This window comes from Equus asinus, chromosome X (genome assembly GCF_041296235.1).
Source record: "Equus asinus isolate D_3611 breed Donkey chromosome X, EquAss-T2T_v2, whole genome shotgun sequence".
NCBI lineage: Eukaryota > Metazoa > Chordata > Mammalia > Perissodactyla > Equidae > Equus > Equus asinus.
This window is the reverse complement of record NC_091820.1, coordinates 30,286,421-30,300,949: the sequence shown is the minus strand read 5'-3', so window position 1 is coordinate 30,300,949 and position 14,529 is coordinate 30,286,421. Positions and strand designations below refer to the sequence as shown.

The 14,529-nt window shown below is 40.6% G+C and overlaps 1 long non-coding RNA gene and 1 pseudogene across 1 annotated transcript in view; both read left to right on the top strand.

Annotated features, from left to right (window-relative positions):
• LOC139042716 (uncharacterized) overlaps positions 1 to 14,529 on the top strand; it is a 69,099-nt gene that overhangs the window by 15,490 nt on the left and 39,080 nt on the right. Inside the window, exon 2 of the long non-coding RNA XR_011499776.1 lies at positions 7,867 to 8,029. This is a non-coding gene — a long non-coding RNA (uncharacterized lncRNA). The remainder of the gene's footprint in view (positions 1 to 7,866; positions 8,030 to 14,529) is intronic.
• On the top strand, positions 3,441 to 4,535 carry LOC106838789 (melanoma-associated antigen B16-like; annotated as a pseudogene).

The window sequence follows — 14,529 nt, the reverse complement described above, 5'->3', positions numbered from 1 at the left end:
TTTAAAGAACTTTTGCTCTAAAATGAGGCATGGTGTAGGCGCAAATACTGAATGAAATGAAGAAGGAAGCTTTAAAATTCTAGATGACATTAATTTTACATACTCAACAAATAATCTCTCTCTAGAAACCCCCAAAGATGTAGGAAACAGAAGAACAAAAAACATTTTATGTTAACAATATAGTACATGAGAGTTGCAAAAAGAATCAAATGAAGACATAAAACTTGATTCTGCCTTATTCTCATACCTCATTCTCAAAAAAGGAATGCAAGTAAACAAAATAAATCTAAAGAGCTATAAAATGATTCCAATGCAAAATGGACTAGGTGATGAAACTGCTTCACAGCATAATCTCTCAGCGATCTCTCAAATGGAAAATTTCTCACTGGATTTCGTGCTTAGGACTTTAAGCTTTTGCCTGTGCTTCACAATATGCTACTTGACGTTTAATCACTGTGATCAACAGGGCTTTGTGGGCTGACCTTATGGATCAAGAACTGGAAATGCAGAAGTAAGTCTATAAAAGGCAGAGAGGTATAGTATAGAAATATTCAATCTTTTCAATTGCTTCTCATATTTCTCATGACCCAGGGAAAGAATGGCCTACTAATTCTTATGAGCAGTACTTGGAACACAAGTTATATATCCCAACATTCATGTGACCTCAAGAAAATATTTTCAGACAAATATGCATTAGAGTTTTAACTACAGGCTTAGTCATTTATTTTATTTTTTAAATAAGGAAAAATGCTAAATCTATATAGACTGACTGCAAAGTCTAGACATATAAACAAATATATAAAATGTCAGTGAGGACATGTTCAATATGTAAAATATTAATAAAATAATGTTATCTCAGTTTACAGACTTTAGGGCCACTCTGAAGATTGATACAGTACATGCTTCAAGATGTATTACTAATTGGAGGGGAGGGAATTGAAAAAAAAATATGTACTTTATTATTACATTTATGTAACAGTAATAAGCACATTTATATCCATTCAGAATAAACTCATAATATGGTTTTATGGTGGTGGGGATGAGGGAGGGGATTAAAAATAAGCCAAGAGACAATTTTGTTATGTCTGTATGTTTGGAATTCTTACAGTGAGAAAATAGTCATGGAGCACCACTTCAGTATTTTAACTGATGAATAACAAATCACTTGCAAAACACTCCACCCCTCACTCTGATGGCCCAGTCCTTGTGAGTACAAAGATGGAAACATCTGGTGTCAATGTGAATCCTCCTTCTGGCACAAACTGTGATTTTGGACAAATCACCACTTCCCTGTGCTCCAGGCTCCCCATCCATAAAATGACATTTTCTAAGGTGCTGTCGTACTTTACTATTTCAATTCTTTGTCAAATGATTAGAAGTCAAAAGTCAGGTAAAAGCATTTATCCACCCAGTGGGCCTATGCTGACTCTTACAAATCTTCACTTCATGATTATAGGAAGTGATACAAGATTTCCAAGGGGTATCGACTAAACTGCCTAAAAAAATGTGTCTACATGAATCTCTACCCTGTAGAAAGTAAATCTTTTGGAACAGAAGATTCCCAAGAGTTTAAGTCTGGCTGAAGAAGAGACCTCCAATGGGAAGGGGTGTGTGTGTGTGTTTGTGTGTGTGTGTGTGTTTTCTCTGGCAGTCCAGCAGTTGTTCTGGACACATGCATTGTGTTGCAGCTTCCTTAACTAAAATCTAGCCTGGGACTCAGACTCAATCACTATGAGAGTTTCAGTTTGATAAATGCACACAGATTGATTACTTCCTTAATCAGCCAAGGAACCTTAATCAAGGAAGCAACTAATCAAAAAGACTGTAGCCAAGAGGAGGACCCTGAATGAGAGCTGAAGGTGGGCCACTCACCCCAGAAAAGAAGGAGCCATGCCCCAGCTGTCAGCCCTTGGAAGCTCCAGGCAGGGGTGGCCAGATGTAGCAGCCTCTGACTTGCTCCTAGGGGGTTTCATCCAGGTCAGAGCCTGGTCTGAAGGGTGTGGCCTCAGGTAAGCAGAGAGAAGATTCCCAGTCCCTGTAGGTGTCCAGGTGAGGATCTTGAGTGAGAACAGACAGTTGGGGGTGGGGTCTCACACAGAGCCCCACTCCTTCTGTCCACTCTGGGAGGCCCCAGGTAGGAGTGGCAGGAAGTGATGCTCCTAACTTCCTCCTCAGGAAAGTGAGAGTGATGAGAGCTTTGGTCTGAGGGTTGCAGTCATAAGTCAGGAGAGGGAGGAGTCTCTGGCCCTGCCAGGAGTCCAGGTAAGGATTCTGAATGAGTACTGAGGGGACTGCCCACCACAGAAAGGAGGGACTCCCACAAAGCCTTGCCCCTGCTGTCAGCCCTGGGAGGTCTAGAATCACTGTCAGACTGAGGCGCCCCCTCATTTTCTTCTAGGGGGTGCGAGTCTCAAGGAAATGAGGACCTTGCACTAGGGAGGAGTCCTAGGCCTATAAGGGGTCCAGGTGAGGACTCTGAGTAAGGATTGAGGGGATCACTCACCCCAGAAAAGAGAAAGAGCCATATCCCTACTGTCAGCCTTGGAAGGCCTTGCAGAGGTGGACAGAGGTGTTGTCCATGAGTTCCTCTTCTGGAGTCTCGGGCCTCGGGCTTGTGGAGGCCTGGTCTGAGGGAGTGGCCTCAGATCTGCAGAAGAAAGATTCCCGAGCTCTGTAGGTGTCCAGGTAAGGATCTTAACTAAGGAATTATGGGACCACTTATCCAAGAATGGAGGGGCTCCACAGACCCTCGTCCTTGCTGTCATCCCTAGGAAGCCCCAAAATAGCTTTCAGACTAAGATGCCACCTGACTTTCACTTTGGGTGATACAAGGAGGTGAGGCCTGGCCTGAGGGGGCCTGGCCTCAGGTTAACAGAGGAGAAGTGACCTAGGGCCTTCCAGGGATCAAAGTGAAGGGCCTGAGTGAAGGCTGAGGGGACTACGTACCCCAGAACAGAGGAAGTCCCACTCCTGCTGTTAGACCCAGGCAGCTCTGGGTAAATCTGTTAGACTCAGGCACCCGCTGACTTCCTATTCAGGGATCTAAGAGAAGTGATTGCCTTAGTCTGAGGGGGCACAGCCCTAGTTCAGGAGAAAGAAATGTTCCAATCAATGTCAGGAGTCAAGGTGAAGACCCTTAGTGAGGGCTGAGGGGATGACACACCTTACAACAGAAGGGACCCCACAGACTTCACCCTCGCCTGTCCTACCATCAGCCCTGAGAATTTTCAGTCTGAGATGGCTGGCTGCACCCTGAGGAGTCTTTTCACTTCCTCATTCAGGTTATTATGGAACAGGCGGTATAGGACAGAAGACCTATGAAGGCCTAGAGCACTGCTCCCAGGAGAAGACCTGTAGAGGCAGCCTGCATCAGAGCTGTTATGGTTAAGTTTATTGGCTGAGACCAGTCATATCTCCCCTCTCTCCAATAGGCTGTGAGCTCTCTTTGACCACCCTCCTGCTGACACTCCTATCTGCTGCCACCCACACGAGCCATCATGCCTGGTGATAAGGAAAGTTCATACTTCCCACATGAACAACGCTTTCAGGCCCACAGTGAGACACAGGGACTGGAGGGTACACAGGTTCCGGAGGCTGAGAATGAGGCTCCCTCTTCCTCCTCCTCTTCTCTCATCCCCTGCACCATGGAGGAGGGTTCTACTCCTGGGACACCAAGTATTCCCCAGGGTTCTCAGAGTGCCTATTCCTCTTCCGCTATCATCACAGCCACCTTGTCAAGCAAATAAAATGAGGTCTGAAGCATCCAAGAAGAGATGGAAAGGTGGAAAATTCAAGCACTTCACAATCTCTGCAAGACACTGAGAATTTGCCCATAGACTCTCTAGATGAAAAAGTTGAATTATTAATCAGTTTCCTCCTGCTGAAGTATCAAATGAATGAGCCCATCAGAAAGGCAGACATGCTGAACAACGTCATCAAAAAGTACAAAGACCACTTCCCTGAGGTCCTCAGGAGAGCCTCTGAGTGCCCAGAACTGGTCTTTGGCATTGATGTGAAGGACGTGAACCCCACCAGTGACTGCTATGCCTTTATTAACAAACTAGACCCCACCTATGATGGAAGGCTGAGTGGGGAAGGGGGCATGCCCAAGACTGGCCTCCTGATAATTATCCTGGCAGTGATCTTCACGAAGGACAACTGCACCATTGAGGAGGAAGTCTGGGAATTGCTGAATATGATGGATATATATTCTGGGATGAAGCATTTCATCTTTGGGGAACCCAGGGAGTTCATTACCAAAGATTTGGTGCAGGAGAAGTACCTGGAGTACAGGCAGGTGGCCAACAGTGATCCTCCATGCTGTGAATTCCTATGGGGTCCAAGAGCCCATGCTGAAACCAGCAAGATGAAATTGCTGGAGTTTTTGGCCAAGAACCATGGGACCAACCCCAGGTGCTTCCTATCCCATTATGAGGAGGCTTTGAGAGATGAGGGAGAGAGCCAAAGCCAGAGTTGTAGTCAGGGCTGGCACTACTGCCACGACCAGTGCAAGTTCCAGCTTCTCCTACCCTTAGTGAAGACTGAGGCAGATTCTTCACTTTGTGTCTGAAGAGGAAAGTCAACATTTGAAATAGTGGCAGGCCGGAGTGAGATTGGGGGGAAAACAGTATATGATGTCTGTGTATTCCTATTCTATATGGGTAACTTGGAGATTTATCTTTTTGTGTGTGTGTTTTTCAAATATTTCTTTCAACAGGAGGTTTAATTAGCTTAAGAATATAATTTATGAATGACATTGTTCGCACATTTATTACTGTTTGTAAGAGTAAGAGTTTTGTTATTTTGTAATACAAATTGGAAACCATGCATCGTTTTTAGTGATCCAGAACAAGATAACATGGAATTGGAAGAGGGATTTCCTTGGAAATTTATATGAACTCAGCAGTAAAATAGTTGGGGTCATTAAATAGAGACAAAAAAGTAAAAGATGGTCAATTCTTGGCTTCTCTTGACCCTGTTAATCTGTTCTATAAAATTTAAAAGATATACATCTGTATTTGCTTAGCTTATTCAAGAATGTAGAAGGAACATTAATTGGACAAACATTCTCCAGACATTAATTTGGCAGCTGCTCTTTGGAAGGCCCCACACTAGTACTGGGGATGTTAGGATAAAGAAGATCCAGCATCTGTCCACAGCATTTTAGCATCTAGGGGCAACAATTATATAATGATGATGGTGTTGTCGTTAGGGGTCCTCTAAGACCTAAAGGAGAAGTAAAAATGAGTGAGTGAAGATGGACGATCCATATGTCAGCAGTCAAGTGTAAATGCCCTGAGACAGGGCATACTGGGGTCTTGGGAAACTACAAGTCCTTCAGTGGGAGGTCATTTTAAATTAAGCTTTGTGGTGGGGGAGATGAGGCTGTGGGAGTGGTAGGCAGGGGCCAGACCCTCCAGTGTATCTCAGAGTTGAAAGTCAGTGACCTGGAATGCAAATCTGCACTTAGCATTACTTTGAGATCATGGGTAAACCAGAGAAATCTGCACCTGGGGCAGGAATGCAAGTTGTCCTGTGCTCTTGTCACAGTGCAATTGGACATAGTGCACAAACTAGTTGTTTTATGCACGTTGTCTCCAAGGGGTTTCTGAGAAATAAGGGTAATAGTCCTTTAAGGTACCAGCAGCTACTGGTCTGGCACTATTTGCCTTGCTCTTAGAGAGCCAGAACCCGCTCCACTCAAACGACATTTTTATGAGGTTATCTTGAGTGTAATTTGTCAAATTCTGTGGGAGACTTAGACTTTTGCTGGGGATGAAATGAGTGAAAATAGGAGTAGTTTGGGTAGAAGGGCAGCTGGAAAGGATGGAAGGAGTTGGCCTTTATACAAATTCTAGAAGCTTTTAGTTGCATCCAGCTGAAGAAAACTCCCCCAAACTCAAATTAAATACTGTAGTCTCTAAAGGGGAAGATTTACTTAGGTTTCTTGCTAATCAGCATCTTTAACTGATTTGGTGTATCGTGTCCTAGAGCACTTCGTAGTCTCTGACATCTCCTGGATAAATAAATCCCAGGAAAGAGGGTGGTAGGGTCTGGGGGCCAAAATAATAATAGTAGTAACTGCCAACCATTAAAGGCCCAGTGAATTCCAGGCATTGTGTTAGTTACTTTACATTCAGCACATACATTCCAACAATCCTATAAGACAGGGTTTATCAATCCCACTTCACAGATGAAGAAACTAAGGCTCAGAGAGCTTGGTAATATGCCCAAGTTCACATGGCTAGTATGTGGCAGAGTTGGGGCTAGACCCCGGATCAGAAATTGTCTGGAGCCCACATTGTTCCCACTCCTCCCAGTCTGAGGCAGACCATTGGTCTCTTAATTCATTTCTCTTCTCACTACTCCAAAATGTCTCTCAGGTGATAAAAAGAATGACTCTGTGGCCAAAGAACTAAAAGCAGGCCTAAAGAAGTGAGATAGAAATGAAAAACACAATTTAGGGATTGTCTATGGGCTTTCTTTACCTAGGGTTTTGCTTGAGAGCTACCTCCACCCAGGGGCCAGCGTCTTTGTCCAGCTCCAGCTTTTCCCCACATTATAGCGCCATTTCCCTGGCTCTTCCCCACTGTGCTCTCTCATCCAATTTTGCAATCTGGCCTAATGGCCAGCACTTCTGTGTCCTCCTCTGGAGGCTGAGCCCTACTTTCAGTGGAACAGACAGTCCAGAATCACCTGCTCTCCCCCTGACAGAATATTCCAGCTCCCTGCAGTCATATCCTGGCTGATCCTCGCCATGGGATCTCTCTGATAGCAATAGCCCCTGCTATGTAAAGTTCACTCTGGACAGTGAATTTTAGACATATGGCCATCCTCCATTAGCATCTTCACCACACTCAAGGTGTGGAATATGATTTGGCACAGAACCTACTGGTTTTTGGTATATAACTCTGAAGTTAGAAAAGGGTTTTCAGAAACCACCCTAATATTTGCATTAGGATTGTAATAGATTGTCTTATTTGAAATTGAACATACATACCTATTAAGTGAGAATACCTAAGTGGTCAAAATCAAAGCCTCTTCCATAAATAGTAGATAAGGAAAGACCATGGGAATCACTGTATGAGCAAACGTTTTAGAAGCTGAATTCCTAAAAGCCCTGGAGTCCTTCGAGAAGGTAGAAAATGGTTCCTTGGCAGATATGCTAGCTTTCATTCAAAAAGGAAAGAAAAGATTTACCATCTTTCTGTTGCCTCTCATCTGTGTACTTTTCCCAGTAGAACATGCTGGTTTTCAGCGTGCCTAATGGTACCTGTACAGGTGTTCAGGCATGTTCAGTCAGGTGGTGTGTGGCAGGGACTCCCAAGTTAAGATGTTGACCATACACCAGAAAGAAAGAGAAAATTCTCGGCCTACTGAGATTATAGAGGTTTTTGCAAAAGGCAGTGCAGAAAGGTGCTATTGGGTGAAGAAGGGTGAACCTTTCCTATAGATATTTTCAGGGTCCTTTTGAAAATTAGGTGTAATCCTGTATTTGAAAGTACTTATCATGTCTTAGGCTCTGGAAAAAGTTGGTGAATGGCAAGATGAATTTGCACTTCTCAGAAACTTCTCCAAGAAATAAAGAGAGTTGTTGTCATAACAAATTATATAACAATTGCGCTTTACTGAACACATACTATTTGAGAGTTTGTGAGAGAGATTGCAAATGCTCATCCACATCTTGCCTTCCTCTACTTCCTAGGTTCATGGAAATACTACATTACTAAGTACACTCATAGCAAGAAAGGGTGATGTGACTAGCCCTTGCAGTTAAAATATAAATGAAGTAATATTTTCCAGTTCCAGGCTAAGACATCTGAGAATCATTTTTCTACTTCTGTACTTTTTTCTTCTATTCAACAGCAAATCTGGAGAGCCCATTGTCGAGATGGTGGAACTACAAGGTGGAAGCAGCCTGGATCTCTAGTTCAGCGGATAGCAGAGAACCCAACCCCCGTCTACTTTTATATGCAGAATGAATAGCTATTTGTTGTATTAAGCTGTTCAGATTTTGTCTTCCCATCAGGTAGGAGAAACTTTATTTTACTTATATACAGCTACTATTTCTGTTGTTAGACTTATTTAAATATTTTAATTACAAAGTAATAATACAAAGAGTTTTGTTGCCAAAAAAATTCTAACAATACAGACAAACCACAATACCACCCTTTACAATGCTCCTCCAAAATTCAGCCTTTTTTCAGAGTTAACCACAATTAACAATCTGGTGTGTTAAAGCTGATTCTAGGCTTTTTCATATGTAAATGTGTTTAATAAACACATATTGTGATTTTTTTAACATACATGAGTAGTGAGGTACATAGTCTTCTACTTGCTTTTGTCAATTAATAAATTAAATGGTCAACTAACAAAATGAATGAAGGATCTTTCTATAACAGGACATGTAGATCTACTTCCTTCTGTAACTACTACCTAGAATTTCAGTGTGTGTGTGCCATAATTTAATTATTTTTCTACTGAAAGACACATAGTTGTTTCCCACTTTATGCTATGATCAATAGAAATAAGCATCCTTGAGCATGAATTCTTTGGAAAATATGCATGTTTTCTTAAAGACATAGCTGAGTAGAAATTGTATTAAAGTAGAAAATGTTGTAATTATTTTAAACTTTTATAAATACTGCTAAAATTTCATTCCAAAAATGCCATACCGATTCATATTCTCACCAATTATTATATGTTGATACTCTACATTCTCGTAGACATTTTATTTTGTCATTTTAAAAAATTTTGGATAAGTTTAAGGATGAAAATATTGTTACAGAGTTATTTTAATTTATATATCCCTGTTTCCTAAATAGATTGAACAGAAAATTAACTTGGCTAGGCTACAGTCCCTGTTTTATTCAATCCAACACTAATGTAGGTGTTGCTGTGAAGGTATTTATGATGGTTAATTTTGTGGTTTTAATTTTATATGTCAACTTGGCTGGGCCATGGTGCTCAGATATGTGGTCAGACATTATTCTGGATGTTTCTGTGAGAGTGTGTTTGGATGAGATTAACATTTAAGTAGATGAACTTTGAGCCCTCCATAATGAGTGTGGGCCTCATCCAATCAGTTGAAGGCCTGAATAGAACAAAAAACTGACCTCCTCTGAGCAAGAAGGAATTCTGCCAGGAGACAACCTTTGGACTGCAACTGAAACATCACCTCTTCCAGCCTGCTGGCCCACCCTGAAGATTTTGACTTCCTCTTCCTTTCTCTCTCTCTCATTCCATATCCTAGTTGTTCTTCTTCTTTGGAGAACTCTTACTAATATCGAACTTTATAGATGTAATTAAACCCCTAATCATTTGGCTTTAAGTAAGAGAAATTATCCTGGATAATCTGAATGGGCCAGGTTGAGTCAGTTGAAAGACCATAAAGGCAGAGTTGCAGGGATACATGGCTGATTATACATTTGAAATCAGTCAGTGTAATGCACCATATTAACAGGCTAAAGAAGAAAAATCACGTGATCATATCAATTGATGCTGGAAAAGGATTTGACAAAATTCAACACCCATCATGATAAAAACTGTCAGGAAAATAGGAACGAGCATAAGTTCTTCAAGTTGATAGAGAGCATCTACAAAAAAAATCTACAGCTAATGTTATACTTAATGGTGAATGACTGCTTTCCCCTCAACATTGAGAACAAGGCAGGGATGTCTGCTCTCAACACTTTTGTTCAGCATAGTGCTGAAAGTCCTAGCCAGTGAAATAAGGAAAGAAAAGGCAATAATAGGCATACAGACCAGAAAAGAGAAATAAAATCATCTGTTTGCAGATGACATGATTGCCTACATATAAAACCTCTGGGAATTTACAAGAAAAGTAAAATACCTCCTTGAGCTAAGAAGTGAGTTCAGCAAGGTCATAGGACACAACGTAAACATACATGAAGCAATTGCATTTCTATACACCCGCAGTGAACAAATGGACACCAATGTTAAACATATAATGTCATTTACAATCACTTACATAATTAGATATTTAGATGTAACTTTAACAAAACGTGTTCAGGACTTCAATGCTTAACAGTACTGATGCTGAAATTATGAAATAAATCAAGGGAGATCAAAATAAATGGAGAGACATACAGTGTTCATGAATTGGAAGACCCACCATAGTAAAGATGTCAATTCTCCCCCAGTTGATATATAGATTTACTGTAATTTCTATAAAAATCCAACCATGCATATTCTAAAAGTTATATGGAAGGGTAAAGGAACTAGGATAGCTAAAACAATTTTGAAAAAGAAGAATAACAGGAAGGAATCAGTTTATCAGATTTTAAGGCATTACATAGCCACGGTAATCAAGGTTATGTGGTATTGGTGGAGGGATAGACAAATAGATCAAGGGAAGAGAATAGAGAACCAAGAAATAGACCCACATTAAGTGTGCCAAACTTATTGTTCTCAATTGCAAAAGCAATTCAATGTAGGAAATACAGCCTTTTCAGTAAATGGTGCTGGAGCATTTGAACGTTCATAAGCAAAAAAATTAACTTTGACTTAAGCCTAACATCATATACAAAAATTAACTCAAAATAGATCACAGACTTAAATGTGAAACATAAGACTACAAAACATTTAGAAAAAAAGAAGAAAACTCTCAGGATTTAGGGTTAGGTCAAGAGATTTTAGAATTGACTCATAAAGCATGGTCCATAAAAGGAAAAATTTGTAAATTGGATCACACCAAAATTTAAATTTTTGTTCGGTTTTAAAAGCCCTGTTAAGAAGATGAAGTAACAATCTACATACTATAAGAAAATATTTGTAGCCATGTATGTGAAAAAGAACTAATATCTAGAAGGTATAAAGAATGCTCAAAACTCAACAATAGAAAAACAATCCAATTAGAAAATAGTCCAAAGACATGACGAGACATTTCACTGAAGAGGATATGCAGACATCAAATAAGCACATGAAAAGCTGTTCAAAATCATTAGCCACCAGAGAAATGCAAATTAAAACCACAATGAGATATCACTACACACCTATTAGAATAACTAAAATGAAAAATAGTGACCAAATGGTGAGGATGCAGAGAAACCAATCATTTAGATTTTGTTAGTGAGGATGTAAATGGTACAGCTGCTCTTGGAAACACTTTGGCAGTTTGTTATAAATCTAAATATATAACTACCATACAACCTAGCAATTACGCTCTTGAGAATTTGTTCCCGAGAAATGGAAATGTATGTTCACACAAAAACCTCTGCATGATTATTAATAGGAGCTTTATTAGTAATAACCAAAAACTGGAAAAAACTCAGATGTTCTTCCTTGGACGAAAGGTTAAACCAACTATGGTATGTCCATACTGTAGACCACTACTAAGCAATAAATTTGAATTAACTATTGATACATGCAACAACCCAAATGAATATCCAGAGAATTATGCTGAGTGATTCTATCTATATAAATTTTTAAAGTCATAAAGTTACAGAGATGAAAAACAGACTAGTGGTGGTCAGGCATTATGGGGGAGGGGTTAGGTGAGATGGGGGTGTTTGTGGTTATAAAAGGACAACAGGAGGGATTTTTGTGGTGATGAAAATGTTCTGTACCTTGACTGCATCAGTGTCAATATCATGGTTGTGTTACTGTATTATGGGTTTACAAGGTGTTGCTATTCAGGGGAACAGGGTAAAGGTACATAGCCTCTCTTTGTATTATTTCTGCTTCTATGGTTAAGCTCTAACTGATAGACTAAGGAAAAACACTGAATAAACAAAATAAAAGGAAGTAACAAGGCACTTAATTCAAGCTGTATGTGTGAGGATGGTGAGGAGGAGACAGATTTGAGAGTTTTAGTCAGTGACTGTTGAAATAGTGTGTGTGGATGGGAAGTCTATAAGGAGAATGTTGGCTGACTAGGGTGAAGCTATCGCTCCTTAGCTGAGATTGAGAATAGAGAAGGAGGGAGAGTTTGTGGTGATTTGACTTAGAGGTAGAGATGAGGAAGGGTGTGGGGATGAGGCCAGTGTGGGCCATGTAGATGTTAAGGTTCTGCCAGCTGACCAGGTGGAGATGTCCAAAGGGCAAGAGAAAACATGGGTCCGGCTAGCAGGAGATGGGCCTGGGCTGCAGGTTAGGTTTGGCTGCATTAATGGAGGTCACTTAAGGCTATAAGTTTACGTAAAATCAAGTGTTGTATATATAGTGGTCTAAATGGTATAGAATGTCATCCTCTCTCCTGAAAACACAGCTGGAAAGCAAAATTACACAAAGCTTAATAAATCCGGGGAAGAGCTTAAAGGGGAAAGCACTCACCCAGAAAACCACCAATTAGAGGAAGTTTTTCTATGTTTCCTTAACCTCTCTTGTCTAAGCATATATCTGTGCCTTTGTATTTGCCTGTGTATTTGGGGCTTATATATAAAGTTAAATATCCTGATTTTTCAATGTCACATCTTCTATCTTGGCTCCTTTTTAGGACTCTACTCTTGATAGCCTTTCTCCAAGGCTGAGATACCACCAGCCACCAATACCCAGACATTTACCTGCTGTAATTACTGTTTGTTTTAAGCAGCTGGTAGCTCTCCAGTATCTCAAGTTTCTCATGACATACAGAGCAAGGGACTGAAAGTAATCTTGAGCACAGGTCTCTGGAGGCCAGAACTCCATTATGTGTCCTGTATCTAACTGCCAGACAGTGGCTGTGAAAATTTTAGAGGTGAGACCTCTTATTCCAGTTGAAACCTTCCCCAGAAATCCAATCCATGAACATGAGGAATGCCGAACAGTCTGGGAAAAGTGGGGACTGCAAATCCAGAGTGCTGTTCACTCAGCCCCTTCTTCCCCCTTGAGGCATTGGGCCCTAACACTCACAGAACTCTAGGGTGCCGCCTGAGCACTGCTGGGAAATCTTGGTGTTGGTTCATAAATTGGTCCTTGTACACGGAGGGTGAAGAAAGCGGCAGGCCATTCCAGATTGGTAGGTGGCAGGTTTAATAAGCAAGGGAACTTAACATACAAAGCTTGTCTTGGGGGCTGCAAGAGAAGTAGATTTGTGCACCTGCCCACCAGAATCTTAAAAGTTTGTATAAAAGGCCTTAACTGGGTTCAGTCGCATATTCAGTCCAGATGTTCTCAACAATACCTTAGTTTCTCAAAGCAACATCCTTGAAATTGCTCCAGCTATGGGAACAGTGAGCAGAACGTACATTACAAGGACAGGGGAGAGGGTAAGGAGCCTCTGACTGCTCGAGTCCAGCTCGAGCTGGTCAACCAGTGGTGACATCTTCTTGATGACCTCCTCCAACACTCTGTGCTAGAAGACCCGGCCTCAGACATGAACTCCATCTAGGGTTGCCAGCCATCATGAACATACAGAATATGTATTCTGTGTGATTTTGTCCCGCATTCTATATTCACTTTGTCAGGACACCCTAAATATCCTGTATTCAGTGTTTTTCAATAAGTTATAAAAATTCAGCAGTTAGAGCTATTTTTCAATCACAGTAATTGGCAATTAAATCACTTAAGGCAACATTCGTTGAAAATCATACCTCCACAAATAAAGACCTGGTCTCTCCTGCAGGTTTGGCTGAGGAAAGATCAAAAGAGGGGATTTAGAATTAAAGAAAGAAAATATTCAAGAAAGAATATTTGGGGCCATAGTCCCAAGTCTTGAACAAGTAACCACCATTAATTACATGTAACTGCTAATCAGTACACACACATACCTCGTTTTTTTGTGTGTGTGTGAGAATTAAACAGATTTATTTTTTTTTTTAGCTTTCAGATGTACATCATAATATATTTCAAATTCTGTGTAAATTACATTATGTTCACCACCCAAAAACTAATTATACTCCATATCCTCACATGTGAGTCTAATCACCCCTTTTGCCCTCCTCCCTTCCCCTGTGGTAACCACCAATCCAATCTCTGTTGCTATGTGTTTGTTTGTCGTTTTTATCTTCTACTTATGAGTGAGATCTTACAGTATTTGACTTTCTCCCTCTGACTTATTTCACTCAGCATAATACCCTCAAGATCATCCATGTTGTCACAAATGGCCAGATTTCATCATTTCTTATGGCTGAGTAGTATTTCATCGTGTATAAATACCACATCTTCTTTATCCATTCATCCCTTGATGGGCACCTAGGTTGCTTCCAAGTCTTGGCTATTGTGTATAATGCTGCAATGAACATAGGGGTGCAAGTATTTTTATGCCTTTGCGTTTTCAAGTTCTTTGGATTAATACCCAGCAGTGGGATAGCTGGATCATATCATACCTCATTTTATTGCGCTTCACTTTATTGCACATCACAGATACTGTGTTTTTTGCAAATTGAAGGTTTGTGGCAACCCTGTGTCGAGGAAGTCTATAGGCACCATTTTCCAACAGCATTTGCTCACTTTGGGTCTCTGTGTCACATTTTGGTAATTCTCACAATATTTCAACCATTTTCATTATTATTATATTTGTTATTATGATCTGTGATCAGTGATCTTTGATGTTACTATTGTAATGGTTTTTGGGCACCATGAACTGTT